The sequence below is a fragment of the Rhipicephalus microplus genome, chromosome 2 (genome assembly GCF_043290135.1).
Source record: "Rhipicephalus microplus isolate Deutch F79 chromosome 2, USDA_Rmic, whole genome shotgun sequence".
NCBI classification, from domain to species: domain Eukaryota; kingdom Metazoa; phylum Arthropoda; class Arachnida; order Ixodida; family Ixodidae; genus Rhipicephalus; species Rhipicephalus microplus.
In genome coordinates this window covers 195,065,254-195,071,961 of record NC_134701.1, presented here as the reverse complement: position 1 = coordinate 195,071,961, position 6,708 = coordinate 195,065,254, and the positions used below count along the sequence as shown (strand labels likewise).

General features: G+C 45.8%; 1 protein-coding gene across 1 annotated transcript in view; it reads left to right on the top strand.

The window, feature by feature from the left end:
• The first annotated feature begins 2,263 nt into the window (after positions 1 to 2,263).
• Positions 2,264 to 6,708, top strand: part of LOC119170512 (uncharacterized) — a 106,457-nt gene continuing 102,012 nt past the window's right edge. Inside the window, exon 1 of the mRNA XM_037421705.2 lies at positions 2,264 to 2,399. The gene's annotated coding sequence lies outside the window, so the exon portion shown is untranslated. The remainder of the gene's footprint in view (positions 2,400 to 6,708) is intronic.

Below are 6,708 nucleotides of genomic sequence, written 5' to 3'. Positions count from 1 at the left end.
ATTGTACAAAAAATATAGAAATGGGCCACCGTGCTTCATCGGCAAGAGAGAAAACGAAAATGGGGTAGTACGATGGCGTCTAAGAAATCATCCGTAGCTTAGAAATATTTTTTCGCTGCGTTAAGTTCAACAGAACATTTTCGCTGTATTGTGAAGGCAAGAGGGACAACGTAAAATTCCTTTCTTAGGCACACTTCTCAAATATTTGACATCTGTCGCTATAGGGACCGCGTGCTTGGTGATGCGATGTGAAGAACCGAGGCGTACCATTTGATTCAAGCACGAAGTGGAATCGTACGTGGTTCATGCAAACACCTAGTGTCTACGCGATACTTTGCTAAAGATGAAGGAACAGCGAAGTATGCCGGAGACTGACAGGCTAACACCGTCCTGCAGAAAACAACTAAACCAATCGATAAACCAACCGAACTGACACCCACCACTGATAAGGAGTGTTGGGTGTGCCTACACGGCTCATAGGCAACGAACGAGCACAGGCGTACGCTAAGTGACCACGGCGAATTTCAAATGAATTCAACGAAAATAAAATACTCTTGGGTACAATGTATTATCTGAAAAGTGTGCGAATATTTTTTTCGTTAGACTTGGCACGTATAGTAGCCCCGCCACGGTGGTCTAGTGGCTAAGGTACTCGGCTGCTGACCCGCAGGTCGCGGGATCAAATCCCGGCTGTGGCGGCTGCATTTCCGATGGGGGCGGAAATGTTGTAGGCCCGTGTACTCAGATTTGGGTGCACGTTAAGGAACCCCAGGTGGTCGAAATTTCCGGAGCCCTCCACTACGGCGCCTCTCTTAATCATATGGTGGTTTTGGGACGTTAAACCCCACAAATCAATCAATCAATCAATTGGCACGTATAGTAAACTGACACTTTCTTTTTCTTTTTGTCTCCGAGATTTTTGTGAGTCATTCAGACGATAAAAAAACAATATACGTGACGGAAAATTATCCGTCTATACAATGAAAGTACAGCTTTTTATTTCCTCGTATTGTTATATAGGTAGCTGTCTCTGCAAAACTTGAGGCAGGTTACTATCATCAAATAAAGAAAGCAAAATGAAAAGAAAATTTATGAAGTCCGGATAGAACATATCGATGCTTTGTTCTCCTTACGCGATATATTATTTATGTAGTTCCTAACCCCGGTGCTGTTCAAGAGGCAGAAATCGTTTAGCCAGAAAACATTAAAAGTTCAGTGACTTCAATTTACTAGAAACTACACTCAAGACAAATGTTTCGAAACTTTGAAACTTATTATGCTTTATTATAACTCGAAAGGTGTGCGTCCAAGCAAAAATTTAACGGCGTTAGCCACATTTTCCCCGTATGCGCAGACGACTATTTGAGCTTGACCTATAGTAAAAAAGTAATAAACGCAATCGGTGGCTAAAGCAAGTGAGTGAAGAAACAAAGGACAGCTTCTTCAGCGAATATTTTAATATCCCTAAACGCTCGAATACGTCATCGTCCGTTTCGTGCTATGAGGGTTCTCAGAACCGAAGGGCGTCACACCATGATCGCAAGAGCATCGCCCCATTACTTTTTTTACCTCTCCCGAACCATCCGCCTTCCTCTTTCCGATTAGGAACCCCGGGAAGCGTCATAACACCAGAATCGGGCACAGGTTCATGGTTTCCCCTTTGTAGCCCTTTTCACCCTTAGCGAGAAACCCGCCGGCCCGTCCGACCTCCCTCACTCCTACGCGTTTATTCTTTCACCCACAGTACGCCGCGCCGGCTCAGTTTTTCCCGACCCCACCTCCTCGGGAAAAACGATACCCCGCACACTTCTCCCATTGGCTGGTAGCGCCGAGAGTCGCGCGCAGAGGGAAACGAGAAAGTAAAAAGGGGGAGAGGGAAAGAAAACGCAACAACAAAATTGAGAGAGCCGCCGAGGAGCGCGGAAAAGGGACCAAAAGGGGAACGCTGGATAGGGAAGAAAAACAGGGAAGAATGGAGAGCTCCTCCGCTCACCCGGGTAGGTATCCGGCCGCAAAGTTCGTTTATTATCTCCACCGGGTCCGTCCTGAAGAGTAGTGAGTCGCGTTGCGTTTTATTGTCCAGCGACGGCTCACTCGCCCCAGGTGACGTCACAGCCCGCTCCCAGCCTGTAGCGCGCTCTTCTGCACGAGCTCGTGACGTGACGTCAGGATCGGCGGTCCAACGAAGTGGGGGGGTTGGCCGAGGCTAAGCGTGTTGGCTCAAAAAGCCCGACGGCCGCCGAAGGGAGTGGTGGGAGCGCACTCAGCGCGGAACTGTGATCCGAGCGAGCGAAAGTTTGTGGGACTGCCGGGGTTTCATCGAAGGCCTGCCAACGCCGCCGAGGATTTGCAACGCGTCCGAGCAGCGTCTGACCGAGAAGTCGACATACCCTGCACAGGTAACCTGTGCCATGTTTATTTCTTCCATTTTTTTGTTCTGGTGTACCTTCGTCAATTTTATTTTAGGTTCTCCGTAAGTTCACTGGATGTGCTTTCACTGCTCTTCAAGCAGAACGTCGTGGGAACACGGCCCCACAGATTCTCGAAGATGTGAAGAACCTTAAAGTTTGACAGCCAATTTTGTACGAATCGTGCCACCGCTTTGTTTGCTCGTTTTTTGTTTGTCTTTCGAGATTTGTCGCCGAGATTCGTCAAAATGCTGATCTGATAAATCTTAAAAAAACCGCTTGGCGTGACTCAAATTATGCCCACATAGTCGTATACGGACTAGTTTTAAATTAAAAACTTCGCGCACCGACCAACGCTGTCAAGGCCGTTCACGGATTTCCCAAAAGGGTTGCTCAGGGTTACCTACAATATATGTAATCATGGTATATATCAGTCATTGACCGACGCCAGCATTGTCAACGAGGCTGGCATATTCGGGTAATCATTGAGAATTGTCATCTAATCTACCTTTTCTAAGATGAGGCATATAGCACGACGCGGCAAATAACGAAAAATGAGGTCACAGGCCAAGTGAAAAAAAAAACAAAAAACAAAGGACAAGTTTTGGCGTTTCCGGACCTGTATATAGATGTTCACTATTAGCGATGTGACGGACGCAGCGCCATTTTCTCCAGTTGGGTATCACGCTATTTCGCGAGCAAGGATTCTGTATTGTTGTAGTATCAGCTAAGAATGAATCGAACTGTTACATTGGAGGTACCAAATTCTCAGAGGACGCAAGCGCTACAACGCTTTTTGCTCAATCGTTGTGAATTGAATTGCTTGCTTTATATATCATGTTTGTCGCCACACGCTTTGATATTATCAATACTGTGGAAGGGAAACAAGGAATAACTTAATCTTGTTTACTCTTTCTCAATAGTAACACGGCACGAAAAGTTAAAGAAAAGATCGGAGGTTTAATTAGCTAAACCCACGACACGTCCTCGAGATTATCCGGATTTTAATTGACCACTGTGAAGTTTATCAACGAGCCTGTAAGTCTAAGTACTGGGATATTTTCCACGTGGCGCCGACAGAAATACTGCCGCAGTGGCCAGGAATCAAGGAGGAAGAGGAGGGTGTTGTTGGCTGCAGGTGGATCTACTTTTGGCCGGGAATCGAACTTGCCCTGGAGATCGGAATGCCTGCAACGGCCGCTCAAGATCACGATGGGTAACACGAAATAGTGGTCATTCATACAGGCACGTAAGTATAGTGGACTGAGAAAACTACCTATCTAGCCACTAGAGAACTCGCAGCGTGCTCGGGACCGACGACGAATCATGGTGGTCGTTCCCGGCAACCGCGATTTGTCTGGTTGATCTGCAAGTCGGACAGGTGGTCGGCCTCGCACAGGTCAGCCTCGGCCACACTGGCATCCGGCATGGAAAGCTGTCGATGACGACTCTGGCGGACGCTATTGGCTGTGCCGTGGCGGTTGACCACCTTGGCCAGGCTGTGAAATTGCAGAAAAGGATCTCTCGTTCTTTTCTAGCGCGACCATTTGGACGTTTCGTGGTGCTCGTCGCTGTCACGGTGTTCACTGTGACACGGCGTTGTGTGTTTGTACGCCGCAGGTTCAAGGCGCTCTCTGACGAGGCACCGGAACAGTGCTGGTTCACGTCCGCGGAATATGCAATACTAGTAGCACTCACGGCGGCGACACGCACGTCCAAGGAAGCATAAGCAGCGTTTCTTGGCATCTTGTATGTTGGAAGAGGACCGGCAACGTAATGCAGGCCGTGGGAAGCTTGAACAGTATTCACAAAGGACAAGAGTTCGTGCGTATTACGGCCTCGAAGTGGTAGCATTGTGTCCAGGTGATGACCTGGTACCACAGGGGAGGCATAAACGCCGTCCACTGATGGTCCGATGGGCAGCTGAAGCGGTGGCCGGGTTTATGACTCCATCGTCAAGGAAGCGTGAACGGCGTTCCTAGATGGAGAAGCCCGCGCTGCCGACGACCCATCAGGCTATGGACATGTGGCTTGTTCCGCAAAGTTCAATTGTCGAGCTGCGCCATTTTAAAGGAAAAAAAAATAGACAGAACCCGGACGCTTGGCTAGTTGTTCTTATTCTGTACTTCCTTCTCTTTCGATTCCAGAGATGACCATTAGAAAAACCGTTAGAGGTCCTCATGCTGATAAAAAGAGCGTGAATATTTATTATTCATTCGCGTGTGGCTCCACTCGGGGCATCGAACCTTGGCGGTATGCGTGCACCGACACTGAGAGTCAATTTCTCGTAGCTCAAACAAATGTTTTCACTACATCTATCTCCTTGAAGCTATTTCTTTACTTTAAGTGAACTCAACCTCAAGCTAAGTGCGTAAATATGAAAGAATGTCCTATGGCGTATTGAAGCGCACGCGTGCCACTCAAACGCTTACTAAAAAATCTGTAACATCAGGGCCTTCTTAAAGCATCGAGTAACTCTATATATATATATTGTACAAGGGGGAAAGTGGTTGGACGAATATGACTCATAAATGGTCATGGCATGGATAATGTCACCATCTCATCGCGTATGTCATCAAATCCTTTCCGCCAGACATGTGGCAGAAATGTCAGGGTCCCAGAAGGAATCAAACCTCAGAATTCTGCGTGGCAATGAAATATTCAACAACAGAGCCACGCCAGGTCTCGCAACTACTTTTCAAATAGTTACCAATGTTCGTGAAACAACAATTCTGGTTACAGTGCCAACTATCCACTCTTGTAAACACTACATATGTACTCCCGTGATACAGCCGTCACGTGGGGTAATGTCTATTGTAGTAACGCGCCATCCACTGAAGTTCATCTATGTGGCAGTGACCATGGGCTATCATCCTCGCGAGCAGCAGCGCTACATATTACCTTCTGGTGTTGCTAATATCCATGTTGCCTTTGGCAGCGTTACGCAACTGTCTGCACGTGCATTTGTACATATATATTGCGCACGTTCAATAAAAAAATTACAACACAGTCACCTTCCATTCGCATGCTTCACATAACATCAATTCTGGGGGTACGTGGCGTCTCCAGAATTTTTATAACATTACGTTTTGCAGAATCTTATTCGTTAACGTGTACATGTGTAGAATAAAGAACAAAAATAGCATTGGCTATACCTTCAGAGCTCGCCTAATACAACGGAGCTGCACAGAGCTAGGTGGAACTAAAGTTCGTCCATCCTGCGTAGGCAAAAACACCTGACACGTATGTTCTATAGAAACTTGCCAGGCCTCACTACTCAGCACTGATGTACTTTGAAGGAGTCTTCTCACAGCATTAACGCGCGTGGCACAGCATCAACACTCCGCAGAATGTTAGGCCCTTTGCTAAGCCACTCGATATAGTGACGGGTTTTACAGTTACTATTCAGTTATTTGTGTTAAATTGGCCGAAGTTTGAAACGCTGACTGATTCTCTATTTCACGAACAAAAGTCTTAACTTTACCCTGTCACCCTAGTTGTCAATATTTGTGTCAGGTTCACTTACACGTGAAATGTGGATCACATAGGGGCCCAGATTGGCGTATGCTTAAAGCTGGAAAAACCACGTACACCGTAGCAATCTGTAGCATACTCAGCGCTTGTTCACACCAAGGAGTAGTCTTTTACACCTTGTTTTTCGAGCACCTTGATGATGATGCAAAGTGAGGAGCACTTTTGAAACCCGGGCTGCCATATGCTTTCGTACGCTTCTTTTTTTTTTTTTACAAATAAACGAACACGGGCCAATGTAACGACGAAAAAGAAATTATGACGTTTCGAGACATCTGGTCTATTTTTCACACACCTGCGAAGAGCTGTTGTCGCTTGAGGTAGCTCAGGCATGTAAAAATCGACAAATAACATGTAAAAATAGAAATAGACAAAAATAAAGAGAAAAATAGAAAGAATAAATAAATAAGCAGAAATAAATAATAAAAAAACAGAACCAGAGATGAGTAAAAGAAAGAAAGAAAAGGGAATAAAGAGACAGAAACGAAGAAGAACTTATGATTACCACAAGAATGGAAACTACCTAAAATTATACTGTTGCTGAAGGAACAAGACGACATGTACATATTGGACAACATAAGGCCAATCGCCTTGACTTCAAATCTGGTGAAATTGATTGACAGAATTATCCATACTCAAATCAATAGATTTATTGATGAAAGGTAAATTGTAAGCCCCTTTCAAATCGGGTTCAGGGCTGGATGTTCCATATAGAATGCTCATGTTGATTTAGAAAGTCGAATGCAGTTAGCCCGACGGTACAACAAAT